The sequence below is a fragment of the Pseudophryne corroboree genome, chromosome 11 (assembly GCF_028390025.1).
Source record: "Pseudophryne corroboree isolate aPseCor3 chromosome 11, aPseCor3.hap2, whole genome shotgun sequence".
Taxonomy (NCBI): domain Eukaryota; kingdom Metazoa; phylum Chordata; class Amphibia; order Anura; family Myobatrachidae; genus Pseudophryne; species Pseudophryne corroboree.
The window spans coordinates 166,948,813-166,969,792 of NC_086454.1; the positions used below are offsets into that span (position 1 = coordinate 166,948,813).

The following is a 20,980-nucleotide window of genomic DNA, read 5'->3' on the forward strand; positions in this document are numbered from 1 at the left end:
AAAGCTTAAGAAAATACAAACTTCAATCCATAGGAAAGCACTTTTTATTTAGTCTACACTCTGTAATCATACTATAGCTTAATTTACAAATTGTGATGTCATTATCAGACTTAACTCACAAGAGACTTTCATCCTTGGTCTATAAAAAAAGGCAGTCCTCTTGTTATAAAGCTTGAAACAATTGTAAGTGGCTGATATGCAAATATGGAAATACAGAAAAAACTGTCAATTCAATGCTAGGATAACATAAGGGGTGATGCTCCCAACTGAAATTGGTCCTAGGCATTTAGGTTTCTAGTATCTATCTTCTCCTTTAAAAAACAGGTTACTTTTATATATTATCATTGGTTTTGGACAAATATTCTACATAATACCTATTGCATCCCTGAGCTTATTAGAAACTTGAAATAATATATATAAAGTATTGAATTTCTTTTCTTTGCATTTAAAAGATGAGCGCACTTCAGTAGATGCCATTGCTCAGGTGAGGGTTCCATGGTGTTAATTGTTAGCACCCTTGACTTTGAATCTAGTAATCTGAATTCATATCTCGTGGGAGCTAACATTGTTTATTTTCCCTTTTGTTCAAGCTCCATTTTCATTCAATGTATGAGTATTGCAAATCTTCATTTAAAATTCATATAAATTCCATCATCTTCAGTGGTGTCCTTTGTTTAAACTCATTTTTAAACTTATCAAATCAGAAGTATGTCAAATATTTTGAAATAAGAAAAGATGCAATAAGAATGCAGAGATCCATTACTTGTGCTCTGGTCTTTAGAAATTCTCCATTTTTTTTTACTTCAGTGTGCACTAATGAGAGGGGAGCACATATCTTCTTCTTCTTCTAGTAACACCTAGTGCCCCTCTATGTTTGAGCAGCAATATAACAACTAATTAATTTGCCCTTGCATATCTTAGTTATGCCATATTGCTTTGATTTGAGACAAAAGTCACTGAGCCATGTAGAGAAAAACCTTCATCAGCCAAAGGATGACACTCCCACTGGCTTCTGATATGTATTTGAAGAGATTTTGTGATATATGTGTCATGATGTTTTCAAGTATTCATGCACTCCACCGATGAGCTTATTCCATTCTTGTCCATCAAGAAAAGCAAATGGCCCATACGGGGATCGAACCCGTGACCTTGGCGTTATTAGCACCATGCTCTAACCAACTGAGCTAACCGGCCACAGATATCACTGCAAGCAAACACAAAACTGGCAAATGTACCTCAAAGCACAGATCATATTTTTTTTTTATAACATTTAATTTTTCAAAAAAAAGCTTAAGCCATAGAGTCACTTGAAGCATGGGTATCATAAAAATGCTCCAGTTTCTTTCCACATTACAAAATAAAAATAAATATTAGATAGGATAATAACAAAGATTAAGGCATCTACTAATAGTAGTATAAAATAGACAATTTAGACAAGGAGTATATGCAAATCTAAGCAAAATCAATCTAAAAAAATCTAATACACAATTTTTAATTGTAAATTTACAGATTGTTGAAAAAGATAATCCCAGGATGTAATCCATTATGTATTAAATATAGTATGTTTTACCAAGTTGTGTATGAATAACTTTTAACACAAAAAAATATATATTGGGGGAAGAAGCTTAATGTGCCCATTGGAAATAAAGAATGCTAGCCCATTTTGGAATGCAAAGCTTAAGAAAATACAAACTTCAATCCATAGGAAAGCACTTTTTATTCAATCTACACTCTGTAATCATACTATAGCTTAATTTACAAATTGTGATGTCATTATCAGACTTAACTCACAAGAGACTTTCATCCTTGGTCTATAAAAAAGGCAGTCCTCTGTTATAAAGCTTGAAACAATTGTAAGTGGCTGATATGCAAATATGGAAATACAGAAAAACCTGTCAATTCAATGCTAGGATAACATAAGGGGTGATGCTCCAACTGAAATTGGTCCTAGGCATTTAGGTTTCTAGTATCTATCTTCTCCTTTAAAAAATAGGTTACTTTTTATATATTATCATTGGGTTTGGACAAATATTTCATCATAATACCTATTGCATCCTTGAGCTTATTAGAAACTTGAAATAATATATATAAAGTATTGAATTTCTTTTCTTTGCATTTAAAAGATGAGCGCACTTCAGTAGATGCCATTGCTCAGGTGAGGGTTCCATGGTGTAATTGTTAGCACCCTGGACTTTGAATCTAGTAATCTGAGTTCATATCTCGTGGGAGCTAACATTGTTTATTTTCCTTTTGTTCAAAGCTCCATTTTCATTCAATGTATGAGTATTGCAAATCTTCATTTAAAATTCATATAAATTCCATCATCTTCAGTGGTGTCCTTTGTTTAAACTCATTTTTAAACTTATCAAATCAGAAGTATGTCAAATATTTGGAAATAAGAAAAGATGCAATAAGAATGCAGAGATCCATTACTTGTGCTCTGGTCTTTAGAAATTCTCCATTTTTTTTTACTTCAGTGTGCACTAATGAGAGGGGAGCACATATCTTCTTCTTCTTCTAGTAACACCTAGTGCCCTCTATGTTTGAGCAGCAATATAATAACTGATTAATTTGCCCTTGCATATCTTAGTTATGCCATATTGCTTGATTTGAGACAAAAGTCACTGAGCCATGTAGAGAAAAATCTTCATCAGCCAAAGGATGACACTCCCACTGGATTCTGATATGTATTTGAAGAGATTTTGTGATATATGTGTCTATGATGTTTTCAAGTATTCATGCACTCCACCGATGAGCTTATTCCATTCTTGTCCATCAAGAAAAGCAAATGGCCCATACTGGGGATCAAACCCGTGACCTTGGCGTTATTAGCACCCACGCTCTAACCCAACTGAGCTAACCGGCCACAGTTGTTACTGCAAGCAAACACAAAACTGGCAAATGTACCTCAAAGCACAGATCATATTTTGTTTTTATAGCATTTCATTTTTTTAAAAAAAGCTTAAGCCATAGAGTGATCTGAAGCATGGGTATCATAAAAATGCTCCAGTTTCTTTCCACATTACAAAATAAAAATAAATATTAGATAGGATAATAACAAAGATTAAGGCATCTACTAATAGTAGAAAAATAGACAATTTAGACAAGGAGTATATGCAAATCTAAGCAAAAGCAATCTAAAAAATCTAATACACAATTTTTAATTGTAAATTTACAGATTGTTAAAAAAAAGATAATCCCAGGATGTAATCCATTATGTATTAAATTTAGTATGTTTTACCAAGTTGTGTAACTTTTAACACAAAAAAATATATATTGGGGAAGTAACTTAATGTGCCCATTGGAAATAAAGAATGCTAGCCCATTTTGGAATGCAAAGCTTAAGAAAATACAAACTTCAATCCATAGGAAAGCACTTTTTATTCAGTTTACACTCTGTAATCATACTGTAGCTTAATTTACAAATTGTGATGTCATTATCAGACTTAACTCACAAGAGACTTTCATCCTTGGTCTATAAAAAAGGCAGTCCTCTGTTATAAAGCTTGAAACAATTGTAAGTGGCTGATATGCAAATATGGAAATACAGAAAAACTGTCAATTCAATGCTAGGATAACATAAGGGGTGATGCTCCAACTGAAATTGGTCCTAGGCATTTAGGTTTCTAGTATCTATCTTCTCCTTTAAAAAATAGGTTACTTTTTATATATTATCATTGGGTTTGGACAAATATTCTACATAATACCTATTGCATCCCTGAGCTTATTAGAAACTTGAAATAATATATATAAAGTATTGAATTTCTTTTCTTTGCATTTAAAAGATGAGCGCACTTCAGTAGATGCCATTGCTCAGGTGAGGGTTCCATGGTGTAATTGTTAGCACCCTTGCCTTTGAATCTAGTAATCTGAATTCATATCTCGTGGGAGCTAACATTGTTTATTTTCCTATTGTTCAAAGCTCCATTTTCATTCAATGTATGAGTATTGCAAATCTTCATTTAAAATTCATATAAATTCCATCATCTTCAGTGGTGTCCTTTGTTTAAACTCATTTTTAAACTTATCAAATCAGAAGTATGTCAAATATTTGGAAATAAGAAAAGATGCAATAAGAATGCAGAGATCCATTACTTGTGCTCTGGTCTTTAGAAATTCTCCATTTTTTTTTACTTCAGTGTGCACTAATGAGAGGGGAGCACATATCTTCTTCTTCTTCTAGTAACACCTAGTGCCCTCTATGTTTGAGCAGCAATATAATAACTGATTAATTTGACCCTGCATATCTTAGTTATGCCATATTGCTTGATTTGAGACAAAAGTCACTGAGCCATGTAGAGAAAAATCTTCATCAGCCAAAGGATGACACTCCCACTGGCTTCTGATATGTATTTGAAGAGATTTTGTGATATATGTGTCTATGATGTTTTCAAGAATTCATGCACTCCACCGATGAGCTTATTCCATTCTTGTCCATCAAGAAAAGCAAATGGCCCATACGGGGATCGAACCCGTGACCTTGGCGTTATTAGCACCATGCTCTAACCAACTGAGCTAACCGGCCACAGATATCACTGCAAGCAAACACAAAACTGGCAAATGTACCTCAAAGCACAGATCATATTTTTTTATAACATTTCATTTTTCAAAAAAAAGCTTAAGCCATAGAGTCACTTGAAGAATGGGTATCATAAAAATGCTCCAGTTTCTTTCCACATTACAAAATAAAAATAAATATTAGATAGGATAATAACAAAGATTAAGGCATCTACTAATAGTATAAAAATAGACAATTTAGACAAGGAGTATATGCAAATCTAAGCAAAATCAATCTAAAAAATCTAATACACAATTTTTAATTGTAAATTTACAGATTGTTGAAAAAGATAATCCCAGGATGTAATCCATTATGTATTAAATTTAGTATGTTTTACCAAGTTGTGTATGAATAACTTTTAACACAAAAAAATATATATTGGGGAAGAAGCTTAATGTGCCCATTGGAAATAAAGAATGCTAGCCCATTTTGGAATGCAAAGCTTAAGAAAATACAAACTTCAATCCATAGGAAAGCACTTTTTATTCAGTCTACACTCTGTAATCATACTATAGCTTAATTTACAAATTGTGATGTCATTATCAGACTTAACTCACAAGAGACTTTCATCCTTGGTCTATAAAAAAGGCAGTCCTCTGTTATAAAGCTTGAAACAATTGTAAGTGGCTGATATGCAAATATGGAAATACAGAAAAACTGTCAATTCAATGCTAGGATAACATAAGGGGTGATGCTCCAACTGAAATTGGTCCTAGGCATTTAGGTTTCTAGTATCTATCTTCTCCTTTAAAAAACAGGTTACTTTTTATATATTATCATTGGTTTTGGACAAATATTCTACATAATACCTATTGCATCCCTGAGCTTATTAGAAACTTGAAATAATATATATAAAGTATTGAATTTCTTTTCTTTGCATTTAAAAGATGAGCGCACTTCAGTAGATGCCATTGCTCAGGTGAGGGTTCCATGGTGTAATTGTTAGCACCCTTGACTTTGAATCTAGTAATCTGAATTCATATCTCGTGGGAGCTAACATTGTTTATTTTCCTATTGTTCAAAGCTCCATTTTCATTCAATGTATGAGTATTGCAAATCTTCATTTAAAATTCATATAAATTCCATCATCTTCAGTGGTGTCCTTTGTTTAAACTCATTTTTAAACTTATCAAATCAGAAGTATGTCAAATATTTTGAAATAAGAAAAGATGCAATAAGAATGCAGAGATCCATTACTTGTGCTCTGGTCTTTAGAAATTCTCCATTTTTTTTACTTCAGTGTGCACTAATGAGAGGGGAGCACATATCTTCTTCTTCTTCTAGTAACACCTAGTGCCCTCTATGTTTGAGCAGCAATATAATAACTAATTAATTTGCCCTTGCATATCTTAGTTATGCCATATTGCTTGATTTGAGACAAAAGTCACTGAGCCATGTAGAGAAAAACCTTCATCAGCCAAAGGATGACACTCCCACTGGCTTCTGATATGTATTTGAAGAGATTTTGTGATATATGTGTCTATGATGTTTTCAAGTATTCATGCACTCCACCGATGAGCTTATTCCATTCTTGTCCATCAAGAAAAGCAAATGGCCCATACGGGGATCGAACCCGTGACCTTGGCGTTATTAGCACCATGCTCTAACCAACTGAGCTAACCGGCCACAGATATCACTGCAAGCAAACACAAAACTGGCAAATGTACCTCAAAGCACAGATCATATTTTTTTTTTATAACATTTAATTTTTCAAAAAAAAGCTTAAGCCATAGAGTCACTTGAAGCATGGGTATCATAAAAATGCTCCAGTTTCTTTCCACATTACAAAATAAAAATAAATATTAGATAGGATAATAACAAAGATTAAGGCATCTACTAATAGTATAAAAATAGACAATTTAGACAAGGAGTATATGCAAATCTAAGCAAAATCAATCTAAAAAATCTAATACACAATTTTTAATTGTAAATTTACAGATTGTTGAAAAAGATAATCCCAGGATGTAATCCATTATGTATTAAATTTAGTATGTTTTACCAAGTTGTGTATGAATAACTTTTAACACAAAAAAATATATATTGGGGAAGAAGCTTAATGTGCCCATTGGAAATAAAGAATGCTAGCCCATTTTGGAATGCAAAGCTTAAGAAAATACAAACTTCAATCCATAGGAAAGCACTTTTTATTCAATCTACACTCTGTAATCATACTATAGCTTAATTTACAAATTGTGATGTCATTATCAGACTTAACTCACAAGAGACTTTCATCCTTGGTCTATAAAAAAGGCAGTCCTCTGTTATAAAGCTTGAAACAATTGTAAGTGGCTGATATGCAAATATGGAAATACAGAAAAACTGTCAATTCAATGCTAGGATAACATAAGGGGTGATGCTCCAACTGAAATTGGTCCTAGGCATTTAGGTTTCTAGTATCTATCTTCTCCTTTAAAAAATAGGTTACTTTTTATATATTATCATTGGGTTTGGACAAATATTCTACATAATACCTATTGCATCCCTGAGCTTATTAGAAACTTGAAATAATATATATAAAGTATTGAATTTCTTTTCTTTGCATTTAAAAGATGAGCGCACTTCAGTAGATGCCATTGCTCAGGTGAGGGTTCCATGGTGTAATTGTTAGCACCCTGGACTTTGAATCTAGTAATCTGAGTTCATATCTCGTGGGAGCTAACATTGTTTATTTTCCTTTTGTTCAAAGCTCCATTTTCATTCAATGTATGAGTATTGCAAATCTTCATTTAAAATTCATATAAATTCCATCATCTTCAGTGGTGTCCTTTGTTTAAACTCATTTTTAAACTTATCAAATCAGAAGTATGTCAAATATTTGGAAATAAGAAAAGATGCAATAAGAATGCAGAGATCCATTACTTGTGCTCTGGTCTTTAGAAATTCTCCATTTTTTTTACTTCAGTGTGCACTAATGAGAGGGGAGCACATATCTTCTTCTTCTTCTAGTAACACCTAGTGCCCTCTATGTTTGAGCAGCAATATAATAACTGATTAATTTGCCCTTGCATATCTTAGTTATGCCATATTGCTTGATTTGAGACAAAAGTCACTGAGCCATGTAGAGAAAAATCTTCATCAGCCAAAGGATGACACTCCCACTGGATTCTGATATGTATTTGAAGAGATTTTGTGATATATGTGTCTATGATGTTTTCAAGTATTCATGCACTCCACCGATGAGCTTATTCCATTCTTGTCCATCAAGAAAAGCAAATGGCCCATACTGGGATCAAACCCGTGACCTTGGCATTATTAGCACCACGCTCTAACCAACTGAGCTAACCGGCCACAGCTGTTACTGCAAGCAAACACAAAACTGGCAAATGTACCTCAAAGCACAGATCATATTTTGTTTTTATAGCATTTCATTTTTTAAAAAAAAGCTTAAGCCATAGAGTGATCTGAAGCATGGGTATCATAAAAATGCTCCAGTTTCTTTCCACATTACAAAATAAAAATAAATATTAGATAGGATAATAACAAAGATTAAGGCATCTACTACTAGTAGAAAAATAGACAATTTAGACAAGGAGTATATGCAAATCTAAGCAAAAGCAATCTAAAAAATCTAATACACAATTTTTAATTGTAAATTTACAGATTGTTAAAAAAAAGATAATCCCAGGATGTAATCCATTATGTATTAAATTTAGTATGTTTTACCAAGTTGTGTATGAATAACTTTTAACACAAAAAAATATATATTGGGGAAGTAACTTAATGTGCCCATTGGAAATAAAGAATGCTAGCCCATTTTGGAATGCAAAGCTTAAGAAAATACAAACTTCAATCCATAGGAAAGCACTTTTTATTCAGTCTACACTCTGTAATCATACTGTAGCTTAATTTACAAATTTTGATGTCATTATCAGACTTAACTCACAAGAGACTTTCATCCTTGGTCTATAAAAAAGGCAGTCCTCTGTTATAAAGCTTGAAACAATTGTAAGTGGCTGATATGCAAATATGGAAATACAGAAAAACTGTCAATTCAATGCTAGGATAACATAAGGGGTGATGCTCCAACTGAAATTGGTCCTAGGCATTTAGGTTTCTAGTATCTATCTTCTCCTTTAAAAAATAGGTTACTTTTTATATATTATCATTGGGTTTGGACAAATATTCTACATAATACCTATTGCATCCCTGAGCTTATTAGAAACTTGAAATAATATATATAAAGTATTGAATTTCTTTTCTTTGCATTTAAAAGATGAGCGCACTTCAGTAGATGCCATTGCTCAGGTGAGGGTTCCATGGTGTAATTGTTAGCACCCTTGCCTTTGAATCTAGTAATCTGAATTCATATCTCGTGGGAGCTAACATTGTTTATTTTCCTATTGTTCAAAGCTCCATTTTCATTCAATGTATGAGTATTGCAAATCTTCATTTAAAATTCATATAAATTCCATCATCTTCAGTGGTGTCCTTTGTTTAAACTCATTTTTAAACTTATCAAATCAGAAGTATGTCAAATATTTGGAAATAAGAAAAGATGCAATAAGAATGCAGAGATCCATTACTTGTGCTCTGGTCTTTAGAAATTCTCCATTTTTTTTTACTTCAGTGTGCACTAATGAGAGGGGAGCACATATCTTCTTCTTCTTCTAGTAACACCTAGTGCCCTCTATGTTTGAGCAGCAATATAATAACTAATTAATTTGCCCCTGCATATCTTAGTTATGCCATATTGCTTGATTTGAGACAAAAGTCACTGAGCCATGTAGAGAAAAATCTTCATCAGCCAAAGGATGACACTCCCACTTGCTTCTGATATGTATTTGAAGAGATTTTGTGATATATGTGTCTATGATGTTTTCAAGTATTCATGCACTCCACCGATGAGCTTATTCCATTCTTGTCCATCAAGAAAAGCAAATGGCCCATACGGGGATCGAACCCGTGACCTTGGCGTTATTAGCACCATGCTCTAACCAACTGAGCTAACCGGCCACAGATATCACTGCAAGCAAACACAAAACTGGCAAATGTACCTCAAAGCACAGATCATATTTTTTTTTTATAACATTTCATTTTTCAAAAAAAAGCTTAAGCCATAGAGTCACTTGAAGCATGGGTATCATAAAAATGCTCCAGTTTCTTTCCACATTACAAAATAAAAATAAATATTAGATAGGATAATAACAAAGATTAAGGCATCTACTAATAGTATAAAAATAGACAATTTAGACAAGGAGTATATGCAAATCTAAGCAAAAGCAATCTAAAAAATCTAATACACAATTTTTAATTGTAAATTTACAGATTGTTAAAAAAAAGATAATCCCAGGATGTAATCCATTATGTATTAAATTTTGTATGTTTTACCAAGTTGTGTATGAATAACTTTTAACACAAAAAAATATATATTGGGGAAGTAACTTAATGTGCCCATTGGAAATAAAGAATGCTAGCCCATTTTGGAATGCAAAGCTTAAGAAAATACAAACTTCAATCCATAGGAAAGCACTTTTTATTCAGTCTACACTCTGTAATCATACTATAGCTTAATTTACAAATTGTGATGTCATTATCAGACTTAACTCACAAGAGACTTTCATCCTTGGTCTATAAAAAAGGCAGTCCTCTGTTATAAAGCTTGAAACAATTGTAAGTGGCTGATATGCAAATATGGAAATACAGAAAAACTGTCAATTCAATGCTAGGATAACATAAGGGGTGATGCTCCAACTGAAATTGGTCCTAGGCATTTAGGTTTCTAGTATCTATCTTCTCCTTTAAAAAATAGGTTACTTTTTATATATTATCATTGGGTTTGGACAAATATTCTACATAATACCTATTGCATCCCTGAGCTTATTAGAAACTTGAAATAATATATATAAAGTATTGAATTTCTTTTCTTTGCATTTAAAAGATGAGCGCACTTCAGTAGATGCCATTGCTCAGGTGAGGGTTCCATGGTGTAATTGTTAGCACCCTTGCCTTTGAATCTAGTAATCTGAATTCATATCTCGTGGGAGCTAACATTGTTTATTTTCCTATTGTTCAAAGCTCCATTTTCATTCAATGTATGAGTATTGCAAATCTTCATTTAAAATTCATATAAATTCCATCATCTTCAGTGGTGTCCTTTGTTTAAACTCATTTTTAAACTTATCAAATCAGAAGTATGTCAAATATTTGGAAATAAGAAAAGATGCAATAAGAATGCAGAGATCCATTACTTGTGCACTGGTCTTTAGAAATTCTCCATTTTTTTTTACTTCAGTGTGCACTAATGAGAGGGGAGCACATATCTTCTTCTTCTTCTAGTAACACCTAGTGCCCTCTATGTTTGAGCAGCAATATAATAACTAATTAATTTGCCCCTGCATATCTTAGTTATGCCATATTGCTTGATTTGAGACAAAAGTCACTGAGCCATGTAGAGAAAAATCTTCATCAGCCAAAGGATGACACTCCCACTGGCTTCTGATATGTATTTGAAGAGATTTTGTGATATATGTGTCTATGATGTTTTCAAGTATTCATGCACTCCACCGATGAGCTTATTCCATTCTTGTCCATCAAGAAAAGCAAATGGCCCATACGGGGATCGAACCCGTGACCTTGGCGTTATTAGCACCATGCTCTAACCAACTGAGCTAACCGGCCACAGATATCACTGCAAGCAAACACAAAACTGGCAAATGTACCTCAAAGCACAGATCATATTTTTTTTTATAACATTTCATTTTTCAAAAAAAAGCTTAAGCCATAGAGTCACTTGAAGCATGGGTATCATAAAAATGCTCCAGTTTCTTTCCACATTACAAAATAAAAATAAATATTAGATAGGATAATAACAAAGATTAAGGCATCTACTAATAGTATAAAAATAGACAATTTAGACAAGGAGTATATGCAAATCTAAGCAAAATCAATCTAAAAAATCTAATACACAATTTTTAATTGTAAATTTACAGATTGTTGAAAAAGATAATCCCAGGATGTAATCCATTATGTATTAAATTTAGTATGTTTTACCAAGTTGTGTATGAATAACTTTTAACACAAAAAAATATATATTGGGGAAGAAGCTTAATGTGCCCATTGGAAATAAAGAATGCTAGCCCATTTTGGAATGCAAAGCTTAAGAAAATACAAACTTCAATCCATAGGAAAGCACTTTTTATTCAGTCTACACTCTGTAATCATACTATAGCTTAATTTACAAATTGTGATGTCATTATCAGACTTAACTCACAAGAGACTTTCATCCTTGGTCTATAAAAAAGGCAGTCCTCTGTTATAAAGCTTGAAACAATTGTAAGTGGCTGATATGCAAATATGGAAATACAGAAAAACTGTCAATTCAATGCTAGGATAACATAAGGGGTGATGCTCCAACTGAAATTGGTCCTAGGCATTTAGGTTTCTAGTATCTATCTTCTCCTTTAAAAAATAGGTTACTTTTTATATATTATCATTGGGTTTGGACAAATATTCTACATAATACCTATTGCATCCCTGAGCTTATTAGAAACTTGAAATAATATATATAAAGTATTGAATTTCTTTTCTTTGCATTTAAAAGATGAGCGCACTTCAGTAGATGCCATTGCTCAGGTGAGGGTTCCATGGTGTAATTGTTAGCACCCTGGACTTTCAATCTAGTAATCTGAGTTCATATCTCATGGGAGCTAACATTGTTTATTTTCCTTTTGTTCAAAGCTCCATTTTCATTCAATGTATGAGTATTGCAAATCTTCATTTAAAATTCATATAAATTCCATCATCTTCAGTGGTGTCCTTTGTTTAAACTCATTTTTAAACTTATCAAATCAGAAGTATGTCAAATATTTGGAAATAAGAAAAGATGCAATAAGAATGCAGAGATCCATTACTTGTGCTCTGGTCTTTAGAAATTCTCCATTTTTTTTACTTCAGTGTGCACTAATGAGAGGGGAGCTCATATTTTCTTCTTATTCTAGTAACACCTAGTGCCCTCTATGTTTGAGCAGCAATATAATAACTGATTAATTTGCCCTTGCATATCTTAGTTATACCATATTGCTTGATTTGAGACAAAAGTCACTGAGCCATGTAGAGAAAAATCTTTATCAGCCAAAGGATGACACTCCCACTGGCTTCTGATATGTATTTGAAGAGATTTTGTGATATATGTGTCTATGATGTTTTCAAGTATTCATGCACTCCACCGATGAGCTTATTCCATTCTTGTCCATCAAGAAAAGCAAATGGCCCATACGGGATCGAACCCGTGACCTTGGCATTATTAGCACCACACTCTAACCAACTGAGCTAACCGGCCACAGATGTTACTGCAAGCAAACACAAAACTGGCAAATGTACCTCAAAGCACAGATCATATTTTGTTTTTATAGCATTTCATTTTTCAAAAAAAAGCTTAAGCCATAGAGTCACTTGAAGCATGGGTATCATAAAAATGCTCCAGTTTCTTTCCACATTACAAAATAAAAATAAATATTAGATAGGATAATAACAAAGATTAAGGCATCTACTAATAGTATAAAAATAGACAATTTAGACAAGGAGTATATGCAAATCTAAGCAAAATCAATCTAAAAAATCTAATACACAATTTTTAATTGTAAATTTACAGATTGTTGAAAAAGATAATCCCAGGATGTAATCCATTATGTATTAAATTTAGTATGTTTTACCAAGTTGTGTATGAATAACTTTTAACACAAAAAAATATATATTGGGGAAGTAGCTTAATGTGCCCATTGGAAATAAAGAATGCTAGCCCATTTTGGAATGCAAAGCTTAAGAAAATACAAACTTCAATCCATAGGAAAGCACTTTTTATTCAGTCTACACTCTGTAATCATACTATAGCTTAATTTACAAATTGTGATGTCATTATCAGACTTAACTCACAAGAGACTTTCATCCTTGGTCTATAAAAAAGGCAGTACTCAGTTATAAAGCTTGAAACAATTGTAAGTGGCTGATATGCAAATATGGAAATACAGAAAAACTGTCAATTCAATGCTAGGATAACATAAGGGGTGATGCTCCAACTGAAATTGGTCCTAGGCATTTAGGTTTCTAGTATCTATCTTCTCCTTTAAAAAATAGGTTACTTTTTATATATTATCATTGGGTTTGGACAAATATTCTACATAATACCTATTGCATCCCTGAGCTTATTAGAAACTTGAAATAATATATATAAAGTATTGAATTTCTTTTCTTTGCATTTAAAAGATGAGCGCACTTCAGTAGATGCCATTGCTCAGGTGAGGGTTCCATGGTGTAATTGTTAGCACCCTGGACTTTGAATCTAGTAATCTGAGTTCATATCTCGTGGGAGCTAACATTGTTTATTTTCCTTTTGTTCAAAGCTCCATTTTCATTCAATGTATGAGTATTGCAAATCTTCATTTAAAATTCATATAAATTCCATCATCTTCAGTGGTGTCCTTTGTTTAAACTCATTTTTAAACTTATCAAATCAGAAGTATGTCAAATATTTGGAAATAAGAAAAGATGCAATAAGAATGCAGAGATCCATTACTTGTGCTCTGGTCTTTAGAAATTCTCCATTTTTTTTACTTCAGTGTGCACTAATGAGAGGGGAGCTCATATCTTCTTCTTATTCTAGTAACACCTAGTGCCCTCTATGTTTGAGCAGCAATATAATAACTGATTAATTTGCCCTTGCATATCTTAGTTATGCCATATTGCTTGATTTGAGACAAAAGTCACTGAGCCATGTAGAGAAAAATCTTCATCAGCCAAAGGATGACACTCCCACTGGCTTCTGATATGTATTTGAAGAGATTTTGTGATATATGTGTCTATGATGTTTTCAAGTATTCATGCACTCCACCGATGAGCTTATTCCATTCTTGTCCATCAAGAAAAGCAAATGGCCCATACGGGATCGAACCCGTGACCTTGGCGTTATTAGCACCACACTCTAACCAACTGAGCTAACCGGCCACAGATGTTACTACAAGCAAACACAAAACTGGCAAATGTACCTCAAAGCACAGATCATATTTTGTTTTTATGGCTTTTCATTTTTCAAAAAAAAGCTTAAGCCATAGAGTCACTTGAAGCATGGGTATCATAAAAATGCTCCAGTTTCTTTCCACATTACAAAATAAAAATAAATATTAGATAGGATAATAACAAAGATTAAGGCATCTACTAATAGTATAAAAATAGACAATTTAGACAAGGAGTATATGCAAATCTAAGCAAAATCAATCTAAAAAATCTAATACACAATTTTTAATTGTAAATTTACAGATTGTTGAAAAAGATAATCCCAGGATGTAATCCATTATGTATTAAATTTAGTATGTTTTACCAAGTTGTGTATGAATAACTTTTAACACAAAAAAATATATATTGGGGAAGAAGCTTAATGTGCCCATTGGAAATAAAGAATGCTAGCCCATTTTGGAATGCAAAGCTTAAGAAAATACAAACTTCAATCCATAGGAAAGCACTTTTTATTCAATCTACACTCTGTAATCATACTATAGCTTAATTTACAAATTGTGATGTCATTATCAGACTTAACTCACAAGAGACTTTCATCCTTGGTCTATAAAAAAGGCAGTCCTCTGTTATAAAGCTTGAAACAATTGTAAGTGGCTGATATGCAAATATGGAAATACAGAAAAACTGTCAATTCAATGCTAGGATAACATAAGGGGTGATGCTCCAACTGAAATTGGTCCTAGGCATTTAGGTTTCTAGTATCTATCTTCTCCTTTAAAAAATAGGTTACTTTTTATATATTATCATTGGGTTTGGACAAATATTCTACATAATACCTATTGCATCCTTGAGCTTATTAGAAACTTGAAATAATATATATAAAGTATTGAATTTCTTTTCTTTGCATTTAAAAGATGAGCGCACTTCAGTAGATGCCATTGCTCAGGTGAGGGTTCCATGGTGTAATTGTTAGCACCCTGGACTTTGAATCTAGTAATCTGAGTTCATATCTCGTGGGAGCTAACATTGTTTATTTTCCTTTTGTTCAAAGCTCCATTTTCATTCAATGTATGAGTATTGCAAATCTTCATTTAAAATTCATATAAATTCCATCATCTTCAGTGGTGTCCTTTGTTTAAACTCATTTTTAAACTTATCAAATCAGAAGTATGTCAAATATTTGGAAATAAGAAAAGATGCAATAAGAATGCAGAGATCCATTACTTGTGCTCTGGTCTTTAGAAATTCTCCATTTTTTTTACTTCAGTGTGCACTAATGAGAGGGGAGCACATATCTTCTTCTTCTTCTAGTAACACCTAGTGCCCTCTATGTTTGAGCAGCAATATAATAACTGATTAATTTGCCCTTGCATATCTTAGTTATGCCATATTGCTTGATTTGAGACAAAAGTCACTGAGCCATGTAGAGAAAAATCTTCATCAGCCAAAGGATGACACTCCCACTGGATTCTGATATGTATTTGAAGAGATTTTGTGATATATGTGTCTATGATGTTTTCAAGTATTCATGCACTCCACCGATGAGCTTATTCCATTCTTGTCCATCAAGAAAAGCAAATGGCCCATACTGGGATCAAACCCGTGACCTTGGCGTTATTAGCACCACGCTCTAACCAACTGAGCTAACCGGCCACAGTTGTTACTGCAAGCAAACACAAAACTGGCAAATGTACCTCAAAGCACAGATCATATTTTGTTTTTATAGCATTTCATTTTTTAAAAAAAAGCTTAAGCCATAGAGTGATCTGAAGCATGGGTATCATAAAAATGCTCCAGTTTCTTTCCACATTACAAAATAAAAATAAATATTAGATAGGATAATAACAAAGATTAAGGCATCTACTAATAGTAGAAAAATAGACAATTTAGACAAGGAGTATATGCAAATCTAAGCAAAAGCAATCTAAAAAATCTAATACACAATTTTTAATTGTAAATTTACAGATTGTTAAAAAAAAGATAATCCCAGGATGTAATCCATTATGTATTAAATTTAGTATGTTTTACCAAGTTGTGTATGAATAACTTTTAACACAAAAAAATATATATTGGGGAAGTAACTTAATGTGCCCATTGGAAATAAAGAATGCTAGCCCATTTTGGAATGCAAAGCTTAAGAAAATACAAACTTCAATCCATAGGAAAGCACTTTTTATTCAGTTTACACTCTGTAATCATACTGTAGCTTAATTTACAAATTGTGATGTCATTATCAGACTTAACTCACAAGAGACTTTCATCCTTGGTCTATAAAAAAGGCAGTCCTCTGTTATAAAGCTTGAAACAATTGTAAGTGGCTGATATGCAAATATGGAAATACAGAAAAACTGTCAATTCAATGCTAGGATAACATAAGGGGTGATGCTCCAACTGAAATTGGTCCTAGGCATTTAGGTTTCTAGTATCTATCTTCTCCTTTAAAAAATAGGTTACTTTTTATATATTATCATTGGGTTTGGACAAATATTCTACATAATACCTATTGCATCCCTGAGCTTATTAGAAACTTGAAATAATATATATAAAGTATTGAATTTCTTTTCTTTGCATTTAAAAGATGAGCGCACTTCAGTAGATGCCATTGCTCAGGTGAGGGTTCCATGGTGTAATTGTTAGCACCCTTGCCTTTGAATCTAGTAATCTGAATTCATATCTCGTGGGAGCTAACATTGTTTATTTTCCTATTGTTCAAAGCTCCATTTTCATTCAATGTATGAGTATTGCAAATCTTCATTTAAAATTCATATAAATTCCATCATCTTCAGTGGTGTCCTTTGTTTAAACTCATTTTTAAACTTATCAAATCAGAAGTATGTCAAATATTTGGAAATAAGAAAAGATGCAATAAGAATGCAGAGATCCATTACTTGTGCTCTGGTCTTTAGAAATTCTCCATTTTTTTTTACTTCAGTGTGCACTAATGAGAGGGGAGCACATATCTTCTTCTTCTTCTAGCAACACCTAGTGCCCTCTATGTTTGAGCAGCAATATAATAACTGATTAATTTGACCCTGCATATCTTAGTTATGCCATATTGCTTGATTTGAGACAAAAGTCACTGAGCCATGTAGAGAAAAATCTTCATCAGCCAAAGGATGACACTCCCACTGGCTTCTGATATGTATTTGAAGAGATTTTGTGATATATGTGTCTATGATGTTTTCAAGAATTCATGCACTCCACCGATGAGCTTATTCCATTCTTGTCCATCAAGAAAAGCAAATGGCCCATACGGGGATCGAACCCGTGACCTTGGCGTTATTAGCACCATGCTCTAACCAACTGAGCTAACCGGCCACAGATATCACTGCAAGCAAACACAAAACTGGCAAATGTACCTCAAAGCACAGATCATATTTTTTTTTATAACATTTCATTTTTCAAAAAAAAGCTTAAGCCATAGAGTCACTTGAAGAATGGGTATCATAAAAATGCTCCAGTTTCTTTCCACATTACAAAATAAAAATAAATATTAGATAGGATAATAACAAAGATTAAGGCATCTACTAATAGTATAAAAATAGACAATTTAGACAAGGAGTATATGCAAATCTAAGCAAAATCAATCTAAAAAATCTAATACACAATTTTTAATTGTAAATTTACAGATTGTTGAAAAAGATAATCCCAGGATGTAATCCATTATGTATTAAATTTAGTATGTTTTACCAAGTTGTGTATGAATAACTTTTAACACAAAAAAATATATATTGGGGAAGAAGCTTAATGTGCCCATTGGAAATAAAGAATGCTAGCCCATTTTGGAATGCAAAGCTTAAGAAAATACAAACTTCAATCCATAGGAAAGCACTTTTTATTCAGTCTACACTCTGTAATCATACTATAGCTTAATTTACAAATTGTGATGTCATTATCAGACTTAACTCACAAGAGACTTTCATCCTTGGTCTATAAAAAAGGCAGTCCTCTGTTATAAAGCTTGAAACAATTGTAAGTGGCTGATATGCAAATATGGAAATACAGAAAAACTGTCAATTCAATGCTAGGATAACATAAGGGGTGATGCTCCAACTGAAATTGGTCCTAGGCATTTAGGTTTCTAGTATCTATCTTCTCCTTTAAAAAACAGGTTACTTTTTATATATTATCATTGGTTTTGGACAAATATTCTACATAATACCTATTGCATCCCTGAGCTTATTAGAAACTTGAAATAATATATATAAAGTATTGAATTTCTTTTCTTTGCATTTAAAAGATGAGCGCACTTCAGTAGATGCCATTGCTCAGGTGAGGGTTCCATGGTGTAATTGTTAGCACCCTTGACTTTGAATCTAGTAATCTGAATTCATATCTCGTGGGAGCTAACATTGTTTATTTTCCTATTGTTCAAAGCTCCATTTTCATTCAATGTATGAGTATTGCAAATCTTCATTTAAAATTCATATAAATTCCATCATCTTCAGTGGTGTCCTTTGTTTAAACTCATTTTTAAACTTATCAAATCAGAAGTATGTCAAATATTTTGAAATAAGAAAAGATGCAATAAGAATGCAGAGATCCATTACTTGTGCTCTGGTCTTTAGAAATTCTCCATTTTTTTTTACTTCAGTGTGCACTAATGAGAGGGGAGCACATATCTTCTTCTTCTTCTAGTAACACCTAGTGCCCTCTATGTTTGAGCAGCAATATAATAACTAATTAATTTGCCCTTGCATATCTTAGTTATGCCATATTGCTTGATTTGAGACAAAAGTCACTGAGCCATGTAGAGAAAAACCTTCATCAGCCAAAGGATGACACTCCCACTGGCTTCTGATATGTATTTGAAGAGATTTTGTGATATATGTGTCTATGATGTTTTCAAGTATTCATGCACTCCACCGATGAGCTTATTCCATTCTTGTCCATCAAGAAAAGCAAATGGCCCATACGGGGATCGAACCCGTGACCTTGGCGTTATTAGCACCATGCTCTAACCAACTGAGCTAACCGGCCACAGATATCACTGCAAGCAAACACAAAACTGGCAAATGTACCTCAAAGCACAGATCATATTTTTTTTTTATAACATTTAATTTTTCAAAAAAAAGCTTAAGCCATAGAGTCACTTGAAGCATGGGTATCATAAAAATGCTCCAGTTTCTTTCCACATTACAAAATAAAAATAAATATTAGATAGGATAATAACAAAGATTAAGGCATCTACTAATAGTATAAAAATAGACAATTTAGACAAGGAGTATATGCAAATCTAAGCAAAATCAATCTAAAAAATCTAATACACAATTTTTAATTGTAAATTTACAGATTGTTGAAAAAGATAATCCCAGGATGTAATCCATTATGTATTAAATTTAGTATGTTTTACCAAGTTGTGTATGAATAACTTTTAGCACAAAAAAATATATATTGGGGAAGAAGCTTAATGTGCCCATTGGAAATAAAGAATGCTAGCCCATTTTGGAATGCAAAGCTTAAGAAAATACAAACTTCAATCCATAGGAAAGCACTTTTTATTCAATCTACACTCTGTAATCATACTATAGCTTAATTTACAAATTGTGATGTCATTATCAGACTTAACTCACAAGAGACTTTCATCCTTGGTCTATAAAAAAGGCAGTCCTCTGTTATAAAGCTTGAAACAATTGTAAGTGGCTGATATGCAAATATGGAAATACAGAAAAACTGTCAATTCAATGCTAGGATAACATAAGGGGTGATGCTCCAACTGAAATTGGTCCTAGGCATTTAGGTTTCTAGTATCTATCTTCTCCTTTAAAAAATAGGTTACTTTTTATATATTATCATTGGGTTTGGACAAATATTCTACATAATACCTATTGCATCCCTGAGCTTATTAGAAACTTGAAATAATATATATAAAGTATTGAATTTCTTTTCTTTGCATTTAAAAGATGAGCGCACTTCAGTAGATGCCATTGCTCAGGTGAGGGTTCCATGGTGTAATTGTTAGCACCCTGGACTTTGAATCTAGTAATCTGAGTTCATATCTCGTGGGAGCTAACATTGTTTATTTTCCTTTTGTTCAAAGCTCCATTTTCATTCAATGTATGAGTATTGCAAATCTTCATTTAAAATTCATATAAATTCCATCATCTTCAGTGGTGTCCTTTGTTTAAACTCATTTTTAAACTTATCAAATCAGAAGTATGTCAAATATTTGGAAATAAGAAAAGATGCAATAAGAATGCAGAGATCCATTACTTGTGCTCTGGTCTTTAGAAATTCTCCATTTTTTTTACTTCAGTGTGCACTAATGAGAGGGGAGCACATATCTTCTTCTTCTTCTAGTAACACCTAGTGCCCTCTATGTTTGAGCAGCAATATAATAACTGATTAATTTGCCCTTGCATATCTTAGTTATGCCATATTGCTTGATTTGAGACAAAAGTCACTGAGCCATGTAGAGAAAAATCTTCATCAGCCAAAGGATGACACTCCCACTGGATTCTGATATGTATTTGA

The 20,980-nt window shown here is 32.7% G+C and overlaps 11 non-coding genes across 11 annotated transcripts; all 11 read right to left on the reverse strand.

Annotated features, from left to right (window-relative positions):
- Window positions 1-1,120: 1,120 nt before the first annotated feature.
- On the reverse strand, window positions 1,121-1,194 carry TRNAI-AAU (transfer RNA isoleucine (anticodon AAU)). Its single transcript has one exon. It is a non-coding gene; the product is annotated as a tRNA-Ile (tRNA).
- Window positions 1,195-4,451: 3,257 nt separating this feature from the next.
- Window positions 4,452-4,525, reverse strand: TRNAI-AAU (transfer RNA isoleucine (anticodon AAU)). Its single transcript has one exon. It is a non-coding gene; the product is annotated as a tRNA-Ile (tRNA).
- Window positions 4,526-6,110: 1,585 nt separating this feature from the next.
- On the reverse strand, window positions 6,111-6,184 carry TRNAI-AAU (transfer RNA isoleucine (anticodon AAU)). The gene has a single exon. It is a non-coding gene; the product is annotated as a tRNA-Ile (tRNA).
- Window positions 6,185-7,772: 1,588 nt separating this feature from the next.
- On the reverse strand, window positions 7,773-7,846 carry TRNAI-AAU (transfer RNA isoleucine (anticodon AAU)). The gene has a single exon. It is a non-coding gene; the product is annotated as a tRNA-Ile (tRNA).
- A 1,591-nt stretch (window positions 7,847-9,437) lies between these two features.
- Window positions 9,438-9,511, reverse strand: TRNAI-AAU (transfer RNA isoleucine (anticodon AAU)). The gene has a single exon. It is a non-coding gene; the product is annotated as a tRNA-Ile (tRNA).
- A 1,591-nt stretch (window positions 9,512-11,102) lies between these two features.
- TRNAI-AAU (transfer RNA isoleucine (anticodon AAU)) lies at window positions 11,103-11,176 on the reverse strand. The gene has a single exon. It is a non-coding gene; the product is annotated as a tRNA-Ile (tRNA).
- A 1,587-nt stretch (window positions 11,177-12,763) lies between these two features.
- On the reverse strand, window positions 12,764-12,836 carry TRNAI-AAU (transfer RNA isoleucine (anticodon AAU)). Its single transcript has one exon. It is a non-coding gene; the product is annotated as a tRNA-Ile (tRNA).
- Window positions 12,837-14,424: 1,588 nt separating this feature from the next.
- TRNAI-AAU (transfer RNA isoleucine (anticodon AAU)) lies at window positions 14,425-14,497 on the reverse strand. The gene has a single exon. It is a non-coding gene; the product is annotated as a tRNA-Ile (tRNA).
- A 1,588-nt stretch (window positions 14,498-16,085) lies between these two features.
- Window positions 16,086-16,159, reverse strand: TRNAI-AAU (transfer RNA isoleucine (anticodon AAU)). The gene has a single exon. It is a non-coding gene; the product is annotated as a tRNA-Ile (tRNA).
- A 1,591-nt stretch (window positions 16,160-17,750) lies between these two features.
- TRNAI-AAU (transfer RNA isoleucine (anticodon AAU)) lies at window positions 17,751-17,824 on the reverse strand. The gene has a single exon. It is a non-coding gene; the product is annotated as a tRNA-Ile (tRNA).
- A 1,588-nt stretch (window positions 17,825-19,412) lies between these two features.
- On the reverse strand, window positions 19,413-19,486 carry TRNAI-AAU (transfer RNA isoleucine (anticodon AAU)). Its single transcript has one exon. It is a non-coding gene; the product is annotated as a tRNA-Ile (tRNA).
- Window positions 19,487-20,980: the final 1,494 nt, after the last annotated feature.